We start from the raw sequence: 13,626 nt of genomic DNA, 5'->3' as shown, positions 1-13,626 counted from the left end.
AGCAGTTTGTGCAAACCATGTGGAGTAAGTCAATAAGCAGCATCTCTCAATGGCCATTGCAGCCACTCCTGCCTCCAAGTTTCTGCCCTGACTTTCCTTCGTGATGTCTGCCTGCGTTGTCCATACTGAGATTTGATCCATATTGAGAGAAGGGCACTATTTCTCCATACTCATTCACTCTTATGTCTCTTACAGTATCTCCACTATCTTGGCCACACTGATCCCCAAGCCTTGGGATGTGGGAAATTGACATAAACACCCTATTCAGGATTGAGCACTCTGCATCCTCTTATTCCCTCCTACACATTGACCAAGTGGGGTTGTCTATGCTAATTACCATCTCCTACAAATAAAAGATTCCCTGATGAATGGTGAGAGACGCATTAATTTATAGAAATAAGGACAGCCGGGCAGTGGTGGCGCACGCCTTTAATCTCAGCACTCGGGAGGCAGAGCCAGGCGGATCTCTGTGAGTTCGAGGCCAGCCTGGACTACCAAGTGAGTCCCAGGAAAGGCGCAAAGCTACACAGAGAAACCCTGTCTCGAAAAACCAAAAAAAAAAAAAAAAAAAAGAAATAAGGACAAGTCTTGAAGACGCTGTTTAATACTGTATTCATTTAGCAGAATCACAGTATTATGTATGTTCTTTTCTAGAGCCTATGACGTCTTAGCCAGAGGTTACTGAAAGTAGATTAAGTATAATAAATATTTTTTCTCAAATTTTCTCCCAGTAGTCTTTGTTTTAACATTTTTTTGAGTAAGCATACGTACACACACACACACACACACACACACACACACACACACACACACGACAGAATAGATATAGAGGAAAGTTTATGATAAGAAGAGAGCACTCAATAAGTTTAAGACCAGAAATAGTGGTGTAAAATGGGTGATAGCAAACTAAAATGGTTATTCAGGGGTTGCTGGAAGGCATTCCATTCAGTTGCTTGTCCAGTCACTTGGTCCATGAAGAAATGTGGCTTCTTCTGGATTCTATGAGAATCATGACCTTGTTAATAAGGAAAGGGCAGCCATTCATCATGGGCTCACCTGAGAGTTGGATAAAATAACTTATGTCTTCACTAAGGATGAATTTGTCAAATACCATATCATGAGTATCTATTTGTTAGAATGCACTAAACTCAAAGGGGTTATTCAAATTACTTTTGAAGTAGGTGGAAATAGCATGGTTTTATCAACCTTGAAATTATTACTTGCTGTGTTCTGGCAAATAGCAAATTTTAAAAAAATGAAATAGAAAGAGTTTGTGTCTCTTGAGTATGTCTTTTCTCTTTCTATATGACTTTTAAAAATGTTCTATCTAACCACAATTATTCATTGTGTTTATTACCAAATATAAGAATAATAAACCTGAGCACGCATCCCTGAATAGTTATATTCCTTTCTCTTTTACTTGAAAATAATGAAGCAAATTCTGTGCCTTGAATCTTTGACAACAATATGCACCTCTGTTTATGAGAATCTAGAGGAATATATAGAAAATAAATTTCTTTTTATCAAAGTATCAGAAAAAATGGAGTAAGTTTTAATAATAAGGATACTGGTAGGGATTATCATATTCCTTCTTGACAGAGAACAATTCCTCTATCAAGAAGGAATATGGTACTCCTTTTAATATCATTTTCCCTTTGAAAGATGGGAGGTAAGAAGTTCTAAGAAAGTGGCCTTTAAAAAGATCTTTGCATACATGGACCTGAAATACTCCCATTTTTGTGTTCAAGGAGGATATCATTAAAAGTTAGGAGTATTTTCAATGTTAAATCATAACAATGAATATATCTATCTGTCTGTCTATCTGTTTATCTATCTATCTATCATCTATATACTGTTCTATGATATTATCAACTATGCTAATTTCTAATAAAGAATTAAATTTATTGGCTATTTATTGATTGAATAAATTATAGTTTATAGTCTCTTCCTTTTAGTCTCATTATCTTTATGTTATAAAAGTTACCAACATCGCCGGGCAGTGGTGGCACATGCCTTTAATCCCAGCACTTGGGAGACAGAGCCAGGCAGATCTCTGTGAGTTCGAGGCCAGCCTGGGCTACCAAGTGAGTTCCAGGAAAGGCGCAAAGCTACACAGAGAAACCCTGTCTCGAAAAACCAAAAAAAAAAAAAAAAAAAAAAAAAAGTTACCAACATCATTAATAAAAATGGCCTATTAAGATGGCCTCAGCTTTTATTACATGAGTATTAAGTATAGGATAAGATTATAGTTGAGGTTTATCTAAATTAAGTTTTCATGTTCTAACATGTGTTACTCATTTCTTCTTCTTTTTAAATCCCAAATCATAAAATACTCAAATGTATTTATTTAAAGACATTGTGTCTAGTTTACAGGGTGAACTATGAAATTATTTATGGTAATATTTGGATATCTACTTTCTTTTCAACAAATGTCCTAACCTCTATAGAACAATATTCCTGTATAAGGGTCGTTTCTGACTAACGTGAAAGACTGTTGCCATCTGTTCACAATGCTCTAATATTTCCTCATCTGTTCCAGTTGACCTTGCTAGATGTCACTTGAGAATTTGGAGTAACACATATTAATCCTCTTTTTGAAATTTTTTGCAAGTGTTTATAGGTAATGGCACTAATAGCCTCTATGCTTCATTAAGTATTATATTTAATTTGCTGTACAAATTCATATGATGTGAGCCATTAGCTGTCTTCTGAGCCTTTTATAATTGGAAGTTCAAACCATCAATAATATGCTAATATGACTGATTTTCACAAAGCTGGGATCATACTTCAGATTTCAAAATCAGGGGAAATGATTATTTTTAATGACTTAATAATTAACTTCAGTAACAATTAGCATTTTTATTGGCTTTGCTGCTGTGTGTCCTTGCCCCTTGAAGGTTCTTCTACACTCTGCATAGATATCAATACCCTAGAATCATTACTCATCACTAAAAGAATTGCAGTTTTCAAAGATATGAAGGCTTTATGTTCATTTTTTCCTTATAAGCTCCCATCAATAGCTGGTATAACTTTATGAGTTTTAGTTGGTTTCTGCTTCCGGCCCAAATATTTCCAATGAAATAGGATTCTATAATCTAGAAAACAATTTGCTAATATGTTATGGAGTTATGATGGTTAGACCCATCTGTATTTGTTAATTCAAATAGTTTTCATCTATTTTTGGAAATAGTACATTAGTGTTCCCATTTTAACAGACCCTTTCTGTAGTCAAAATGTCCTTGACATTTGCAGAGATTATTTTTCTTTTTAAAGATTTATTTACCCGTTTATTTTCATATGTATGTCCCTGCATGAATTTATGTGCATCAGTTGTGTGAAGTTCCTGCAGAAACCGGAAGAAGGTGCAAGATTCCCTGAAGTGGATTACCAGATGGTTGTGGGCTCCCTTGGGGATGCTATAAACCTAATCCTGGTCTTCTGCAAGGACGGTATGTCCCCTTTACCACTGAGCTGTATCTCCAGCTTTCTGCTTAGATTTCCTCCCTTATGTTTTATATTGAGATTGAGAGCATTATAGATTTCCTTTCAGCTCAAAATTTTACTGAGATTTTATGTAAACCACAAATCACGAATTCTTAATAGATTAAAGTAAGTTGTTGATGGCACCACTTACAAAGATAATTTATAAGAGCCTTCATGAGATTTATAATTCTTGCTTGAAATACAAAAAAAAAGTTTTTTTTGAAAAGATAGGAATTTTCAAATAAAACCTAAGCAAGGCTTCTGGAGAAAGATGATACTCACTTGTCTTCATATATTATTGTTTGTTTTTACATTGTGGCCTTCTTTTTCTATTACAATAAAAACAATAACAAGCTCTTGTAACCATTGTTTTTTATGTGAAAGCTTCAAATATCTTCATAAAGTTTCTGTCATTCCAAGAGGATAAAGTAAGCCTTAAAGATAACAAATATCAGAACATACTTTTACTTTTGTATAAAGAAGTCTGCCGGACAATGGTGGCACACAACTTTAATCCCAGCACTCAGGAGGCACAGCCAGGTGGATCTCTGTGACTTAGAGGCCATCCTGGACTAGAGTGAGTTCCAGGAAAAACGCAAAGCTACACAGAGAAACCCTGACTCGAAAAACAAAAACAAACAACAAACAAACAAAAAAAATTCAGTACACTCTCTCTCCCATATACAGATATGTGTATACACACATATATATACACACATATTTATATCCATATATGCATATGCATTACACATATGTATAAATTTATATACATATATACATGTGTGCATATGCCCATATATATGTATTTTACATATATGTGTATAATATGTATGCATGCATGTACATATATGTGTCTGTAAATATGTGAATATATATTTGTATGTGTGTTTTACATATACATATATGATATGTATGCATTCAAATGCATATATATGTATACAAATGAATCTACTCAGAGAAAAACAAGAAATAAGGCTTTGAAACGTCTAGTTTTCAAGCTAACTCATGTTGTCACTGGAATTGCAGTTTCAGTGCTTCTTATTCTTAGCCACCCTGTTCTCATGGTCTCGGGAAGAATTCAGAGGGGACAGACACTGCAAAGTTCAGAAGGTAGGCAGAATTTATTTCAGGCTAACACACACCCTCATGGGATGAGGTTGCCCAGAGCTACAGTTGGAATTGTTTTACACTACTTCAGAAATGTCTCTAACAGACTGCTTTTTGAGTGGTGCTTCCCTGTCTAGGAGATCAACAGGCCCATTTGGATTGACTCTTATAATAAAGGGCTTTACTCTCATGGCAAAGGCCACTGCTAGACAATTAACTTAAGTGATTTAGGTTTCATGGAAACAGGATTTGATAGTTCACAATTAATGACCTTAGAGTAAATTCAGGATGTTACATCTCATTCCAGAGTCGTGACCTGGTGCAAATTCATCTAACAGGTAATCAATGCCCAGAAATTCCAATCCTTAGTTTTATAAGCTATTGAATAAGATAGCCTTAAAATTAATCAAGTCAGATAAATATCTAGCTAATTACTCAGTAGTTAAGACTAATGAATTTTTAGACCATACCCACCAATAAGTGTATTCTTCTGCTTAAGCTTCTAGGTGCATGTTGAACACATATATTCTAGGATAAAATGGTTAAGCACAGGACTATGAATTAAAAAGAGTTTACTTAAACATACACTGCACTGTGTAAGGGTATTTCCATGTTGTCTCAGATAATTTACCTGGGAAGATGTGAAAGCAGCCAGAGGAAGCCATTGAGACACATTGGCTCTAGCACTGTCAAAAATGTTTTGTCACCTTATCCTATGTCTAACTTAATTTTATCTTTTATATTAAGTGTTGTCATTTCAATCAACTAAATCTCAGTACTTTCTCCTTTCTCTCAGAATTGATGATCAAACCCCCTACAAGACATAAAAAATAATAGGAAAGATTATTTCTAGTTACCAGATCAGGATATCTGCTTCAATTTATAAACATTAATAGCTTGTTAATAGCTGCCTACTCTATAATTACAAGTACTTTCAGGAAAAAAATTCTTGGCATGATACAATATCTAAAATTTCAACAAAACCCAGAAGTAATTGACATTTTCTACTAGCATATAATAGTGAAGAAGACTTTAAGACCTGCATGAAGCCTCCTGCAACTCTGGAGAATTAAACAGTCAATAACTATTTGGATGAAAATTTACACCCAAATTCAAAGTGTCTCCAATATCATTGCAACAAATGTTGTACTGAATTACGAAGTGCTACACATTCTAAATATTGTGTAGTTTAGTTTGCAAATATATTCATTTAAAAAGTGACATAAGGAGCCAAAGGTATGTTTCCACCTAGTCCCATTGCTTTGTCCCTTATCTACATTCCAATCTCCCATTAACCTCCCAATTTCATTAGCATACAAGGAGACTCTCAGTCTTATGTTTAATGCTTTCTGAGCAGGTAGGCACTGCACATGAGTCAATCTTCATAAAATCTTGTCTCTTAAGGTCTTTATGTGCCTGAATTTCTTTTTTTTTTCTTTTTAATGTGTGTGGAAATATTTTGTTGACACTTGGTACAATGAAGTAAACACATGTCAGATAAAAAAAATTCTAATACTCTGTGTAAAATATAGACATTAGAGCTGACAATAAGTTATTAATATATTTCATAAAGAATAAAGTGAGAAGATTCACAACACAAAGAAATATTCATTGTCTTGATTTAATGATTACATATTATATATGTTTAATTCATCATAAAATACACATTAAATGCATTTGATTTCAAAATTAAAAATATAATGTACAACCAACAAGGAAGTAAAACCCAGACTACAATAGGAGCTCAAACAACTCAATGACATAAAAAAAAAAAAAAATTAAATGGAATGTAGCTAAAGTTTTCTACAGTCCTGCCTGGCCCATGGTCAGGACAAATCTCTCTCACCTGCCAGTATCACAGCCACTCAGACCCAACTGAGTAAACATACAGAGACTTATATTGCTTACAAACTGTATGGCCGTGGCAGGCTTCTTGTTATCTAGTTCTTCTATCTTAAATTAACCCATTTATATTAGTCTATAAGTTGCCACATGGCTTGTGACTTACTGGTATCTTTACATGTGGCTTGTCATGGCGGCGGCTGGCAGCGGCTCCTGACTCAGCCTTCCTGTTCCCAGAATTCTCTTCTCTGCTCATCTTGTCTATACTTCCTGCCTGGCTACTGGCCAATCAGCATTTTATTTATACAGAGAGATATCCACAGCAGTGGAAAGTGACCTAAACAGAGCTTTCTCAAAAAATACACAACATCAAAGTACACATCATCACTAGTCATAAAGGAGTTGCAAATATAAACCACACTAAGGTCCTATGTCACTTCAGATAGAATGGGTGTAATCACACAAAAAAGCAAATAACATAAAAAAGGGGATATTCTTACAAACTGCTGGTGAGAATGTAAATTCATATAGTCATTTGAAAAGTAGTAGAGAAGAATTATGTTATTTCTTGGCCTAGGGATTGCAAATGATAGTTCTGTCACCTCTAGATGACTTGAACTTCACAGATGATAGTAACCTGAGCTCTGGCTGTTAGTGCAGAGCTGAGCTACTCACTGAAGACAGAAGCTCAATTTTTTAACAATTTCAAAAAGCTCCTCATAGTCGATTATTTGATAGTCATATAGCTTGTTTACTTGGTAAAGAAAAATCATTATGAGGTCAGGTTTGATTAACCAATGGTTGTTTGTTGTTATTCTTATTTAAAATAGGAAAGAGGATAATGGTAAAACGGAATTTAACAAATCACATAGATTTCCTGTAACTTTGGCAATACAGCATTTTTCTATTTCTATTATCATCCATGAACTCTGTCCCTCAGTAATATTGCCTCAAAGTCCAGTGGAAACTGCTAGAAATAAGAATGTGTGGGTTAACTCATGCCCAATTTAAATCTGCACCTTTTCCTGTTGTGATGTCAAAAGTGTCAATTAATGTCAAGTATACTGATGTCTTCCTAAAGTCTTTATATTTTTAAGTAAATTTGGAATAAAATATAAGACCATGTTGACCTTGATTGAATTAGGAATATGGCATTATAATCACATTGCCATTGCATTCTGAATTTGAATGAAATAAAATATAATTGATTGAAATAAAAATCTCTAAATGTTTTAGGAGTGCTTTTAATTGTAGGTTTTCTATTTATGTCTACAACAATCATTGATGCATTTCTACAATCATTGCTACATGTTTAGAAATGTCTAGAGTCATTTCTTTCTGTAAACATTTTTTATAAACTTTTCTACTACCTCGAAAAATCAGCTCCTTTTTATTTCTTTCATTCTGCTATAACTCCAAATACCTCTACTTTTAAAATGGGTCTCAAAATCCAGTTACCATTCTCTTTACCAGTGTTATGACTATATGACTATATGAATCTATCTTTAAATGTAGTATTTTATGATGTATAATATATTATATACTATAATTGACTATTTTTTGTTTATTTTTATTAGTTTTCATCTAGCTTTATCTATTCTTTTCTCTTGAGAAAATTATGTACCTGTGTAGTTTTTTGTTTGTTTGTTTTTAACTCTTTGGAAGCCTGCCACCCAGCACCCAAATAAATACACAGAGACTTATTCTTACTTATGAATGTCCTGCCTTAGCTAGACTTGTTTCTACCCAGCTTTTCTAAGTTAAATTAACCCATTTCTCTTTTTCTGTGTTTTGCCTCTGAGCTTTTTACCTTTGTTTATTGTATATATTTCTTCCTTTCTTACTCTAAGGCTGCTTGTGTGGCTAAATGGCTGGCCCCTGGTAACCTCCTCTCCATCTCCTTTTCTTGCTCTTCCATCTTCTTTTTGAACCTTGATTTCTCCTATTTATTCTCTCTTCTTGGCACCCCAGCCTATCCTTCTCCTGCCTAGCTATTGACCATTGACCTCTTTATTAGACCACTCAAGTGTTTTAGGCAGGCAAAATAATACAGCTTCACAGAGTTAAACAAATTCAACATAATAGAATGCAACACACCTCTGCATTGTTAAACAAATATTTCACAGCATAAATGAATGCAACATATCTTAACTAATATTCTACAACATACCCAAACATTCTCAAAAGAAGTATATTGTGCTGTTGAATTGGCATAGTTACTAGGATTGCCGCCAAGTTTGTATTATCAGTGCTTGGGTAGGTTCCTCTGATAAAGGTCACTTAGGGAACTAATGAATTAATGTATAATGGCAAAATTTCTCACGATGTCTTCTTGCTCAAGAACACTGTAGAAAATATTCTTGTCATTTTACTGATTCAGGACGTAAGAGCAGGATTGGCGGGAGGGCTATGAGTGGCAGAATAATGAATTATATAGGAGAAGAGTATCAGAATAATATAGTACAGTCGGTGGTGGTTTGAAGGAAAATCACATGCAAAAGGAATGGCACTATTGGGAGGTATGGCCTTGTTGGAGTATGTGTGGTATTGTTAGAGGACGTTTGTCTTGTGGAAGCAGGATTTGAGGTCTTATATGCTCAAGACATGCCCAGGGAGACAGTTCACTTCCTTTGGATCAAGATGTAGAATTCTCCAGCACCATGTCTGCCTTCATGCCACCATATTCTTAGCCACCATACTCCCTGTCATGATGATAATGGATTAAACTTCTGAAACTGTAAGCCAGTATCTCAATTAAATGTTTTCCCTTATAAAAGTTGCCATGGTCATGATGTTTCTTCACAGTAGTAGAAACCCAAACTAAGACACAGTCTTTAATAGAGAAGTCTCAACCAGTGTGTTTGTTGTGAGCAAGTCATGTCAGAACTCAACAGAAAAGGCTGACTTTCTGTGATATCTGTATCTTGATAATTCTATAGGAAGGAATCCTCCAAGTCTCCTGATTTCACTTGCCTTTACTGGTCAGGGGAAAGCATAGGTAATTTTATCCAAAGCTTTATTATTTAAATTACCTGTCATGTCCAATGCTACACTTCACACAATGATACACACACACACACACACACACACACACACACACGCACACACACACACATACACACACACGCACACCACACATGTGAGTTTGTGTGTCAGAAGATTTCTAAGGAAGGGTCAGAAACTATATAGAGCAGAGGCTAAAATGTGTGGGGTTTTTGCTCCCTCTCAACAGTGGCTTGGTGTGGGAGGGATAAAGAAACAGTTACGATGATTTTCCTGGAAAGTAGCCTCAGAAGATCAGTATTGAGGTGCACAACTGGTTTAATGTGTATGTTTACTGGCATATATGCATATATCCAATCAGCTAACGTCATATCAAGTTACTATTCAATGAGTCCAAATAGCATGCTACCCACATTATGTGAGAGTATATGAGTAGCAGGGGTTGGGGAGGGGACGCTATGCTCACACAGTGTGTCTGCAGACAAAGGACAGAAAGCAGGCAAAACCTTGGGCTTTGGTGCCAAATTAGAGGGTCTTCAGTTAGCTGGGACTCCATTATGTGTCATCTTGTGTTCCAGAGTCTCAGTCCTGCCCAAACAGCTGCAGGAGGTATTGGTGTTTCTCATGTTTCCTATATTTTAGTGACACCATTTGAACAGAGACTGACCCCTCAGAAATGGATGCAAAGCAAGTCTCTGTAGGTAGCAAGACGAAGATTAATGTAGGCAAAAGATTGACAGGACTGCTTTGGCACAGGCCTCTCAACGAATAGATTTGGTTTGAGGTGCAGGATTTGTTTACAATACTAAGCTGGAACCTGACGTACTAGGTTTAGACCAGTAGTCAAATCATGATGGGACTGTTTAGTCAGGGGGTTAATTTTGAGCTGAAGCCCCAAGAATAGTTTCACAGTGAGCTGTGCCCTGCTGACTCCATGACATATTCATTGGCTAGTGTCAGTAGATTTACCACATGCCAATGTAAGGTGTTCTTATTTATATGGTCCAGATAGGAGGCTACATCATTCATTGGTCTGGTATGTTCAGTAAACTGACATGTGTATGCAAACTCCCATGTGTCTGTTTCTAATTAAATTTGATAAACTCATGAGTCAATATTGTTTTTAGATAAATAATTTAGATAAATAATGATAAATACTTTCCATTAGTCCTCATGGTTTGTTCTGAACAAATTAGACAGTCATTGTTTATGTGCATTGTTTATGTGATCTCACTAGCCCCAGGAAGCTGGCTAGATTACCTGGGCCATGATTTCCCTCCTGTTGAGTGAGCTTTAATTTCATTTAGACTGATGTTCATGGCCATCAACTTCTGTGTCACTTATTGTCCCATGATAAGATAGCATGCCATGTTGGTCATTGATGTGGATCACAGGTGATGTTTTTAAGATTTCTTAGTACGCTATATATGGTATTAATAAGGATGAATGGATATTGAATTCAAAATGCAAAATTTTCCTAGAATTTTCTTTAAATATTAAAGGAGACAAAAACCTAACTTTGAAGACGCTAATACTTTGTAACTGATAAGAGTCTTTCATTTTAGTATATTTAAATACTTTTATTCACATTTAATATCTAAATTCAACCTTGAACATACCTGGTCTTATTTGAGTCTTCTAGAATGCTTATATTCTAAAATCAGCATATCTTTATTCAATGTACTAGCATGGTTCTAGGGACTGGGCTAACTGGAGCAGCAAGTTTAGGAAAAATTGTCAAGACACCTGGACATAGGAAAGCTGTAAACAGCTGCTCTGGCCCTTTGATGGAGAAACTACTATACCAAAGAAGCCAAGCTCTTTTATTATACATAGCTCAATAGGGAGGTGGAGTCATCATATACAGATAAACAAGAAGCCACTTTTGTTACAAAATGCTGAACAGGGAAGCAGATTTAGCTAGTCTAGGCAGGGGCAGTCTTTAGGCTGTAAATATCCATGAGAGGAAAGCTACTGTGGACATGTTCTGCAAATATTGTCAACACTTGCATGCAGACCAGAGCAAGGCTTTACCTTCCCTCTGAGCCTTGCCCAGGAAAGACTTTGCCACTCCCATAGATCTGAGACATTAGAGTACTCAAAATGGCTGTGTCTTTTTGAAGAGTACATATTCACTAATGACTTTACTTGCTACCTACAATTTTAGGATTCAACTCAGAAAATGATCACTAAGTATTTCAAAATATTGATGGCCATAACCAAGAGTGATAACAATTTTCCAAATTTAACTGCTGCTTCCAAACCCTCACCCTCAAAACTCTTTGTTTCCAGAAGTTTGGCTGTTACTTCCATACTTAATGGATTAATGAGGTAAGCCTGAGTTATGCCTATGTTCTAGCCATAGGTTTTCAGTTTTACATTTATGGCCATATTAGAATCAAATTACCTTAATACTGTACAATGACATTTAATATGCAAAAATAAAACTTTTAATACGGTGTAGGATAATTCTCTGTAGCACTTAACTTGGCAAACAAGTTGACTAGATCTATATTATATATCAGAAAATAGGAGTTCATCTATAACTCCAGTCTAAAATTACTCTTTTTTTCCCTTAACATAGGAAGTGACTTTTTTCTTTGCATATAGATACATCTCTCTGAGCAAGATTATATACACAAGATAGTAGTGGCTGATTAATGAATATGTGGTAAAACTTGGCAGTTCTGTATGCCACAAATTCTGGTCTGTGCTGAAGCTTTTCCAGCTTGTTATTGAGTGTAATAATCAACTAAAGAGGAAATGCTGCTAAGGGTATAAGATAAAATGAACCATTAATCATTTATGATGAGAAGAAAACCTAGTTAACTCATGAAAAACATGGCTTCCAAGTGGATATACCATAACACTCCTAAGAACGTATTTACAAGAATCTGTCAGTTTTCTATAGTGACACCTACACACCCAAGTGTATCATGTTTATCATACAATGTCACAGATAGGAAACTTCTAGAGAATCAATCTTAAGTGCTTAGCAATGAATTAATAGATAAAAAAATGTATGATACACACACAAACACACACTATTTATTCAAACTCAAAGAAAAATGAGAACATCTTCATGGTAAAATGAGTGTAACTGGAGAGTGTCATGGAGCCACAAGTCTTAAATATTTCCTGTAGTTAGGAAATTGTTACATAATGAATATTCATTTAGCACTTTCTCATACATTTACACTTAAAATATGCACTTATCTAAAGTATAGTTGCAAATTTTCTTTTTAAAAAATCTTGAAAAAAATGAGTACACATAGAGCATTACTGTTTATGAATATTCAGACAGTAAACTGATTAAAATGCATTGAATATCTGCTTTCACATGCTTAGCATTGTGATAGCAGAAATATTCCTGCTAATAAAGTCTGAAGACTGCCAGCTATTTGATACCAACACTTTTTGGTATCTAATCTGTTTTTCCTATTTGTACCTAGACAAATTATTGGCTTCAGCAGAAATGTGTTACTTTTGATGAAAGCAATCTTATTCATTTTAAATGTTAATTAATCAGCATAGTGATTACAATATGAATTGACCAGGCTCATATGTAACCAGCATGTTTGAGAATGAAAAATGAACAGATATTGCTCAAAAATCTCTCCAAATTAGAAACACCTATCATTATTATTAACAGATTTAAATATAGGCATTTTCCTTTTGAATTCTGCTGTAATCTTGAATATTTTATTATATATAAACATAGATTAAAGTAAAAATTAGTCTATGTAGATGAAATCATACCGATTATAATTTCTTTATGCTTTTACATTCTCTGGGTAGATGATTAATCTAAGCCTTTTCATCTTAGAAGAAGTCAGTTATTCTATATGTGTATTGTAGGGTTCTTCATAATTCTACCTATTTAAAAGTTTATTTTATGTTAGTCATGAAAATAAGTATTCAGCCAGTGAAAATTCTTTCAGAACTAACAGACTCTTTTCCAGGTTTCCTTGAAATTCCATTAATATTAAAGTTATATCAACAAGGTTAGAATTTGCAAAGCCTTTTTCTTAGAATAATCCTTAACTCACGATCCATCAGTTCATGGAAGAACACTAGTTCTTATGTTTATCTGTTCTTTCGAAGAAGGAAAACACTTAAGTATGGTATCAGTTCATATTTAAATCCAATGATGGAATTTAGTATTATCTGAGTGTAAATAATGGAACAACA

General features: G+C 34.8%; 1 long non-coding RNA gene across 1 annotated transcript in view; it reads right to left on the bottom strand.

Moving 5' to 3' along the window:
* LOC131921218 (uncharacterized) overlaps positions 1-6,660 on the bottom strand; it is a 33,510-nt gene extending 26,850 nt beyond the window's left edge. Inside the window, exon 1 of the long non-coding RNA XR_009381901.1 lies at positions 6,599-6,660. This is a non-coding gene — a long non-coding RNA (uncharacterized LOC131921218). The remainder of the gene's footprint in view (positions 1-6,598) is intronic.
* Between the last annotated feature and the right edge of the window lie 6,966 nt (positions 6,661-13,626).

The sequence above is a fragment of the Peromyscus eremicus genome, chromosome 10, assembly GCF_949786415.1.
Source record: "Peromyscus eremicus chromosome 10, PerEre_H2_v1, whole genome shotgun sequence".
Taxonomy (NCBI): domain Eukaryota; kingdom Metazoa; phylum Chordata; class Mammalia; order Rodentia; family Cricetidae; genus Peromyscus; species Peromyscus eremicus.
This window is presented reverse-complemented; position numbering and strand designations above follow the sequence as displayed.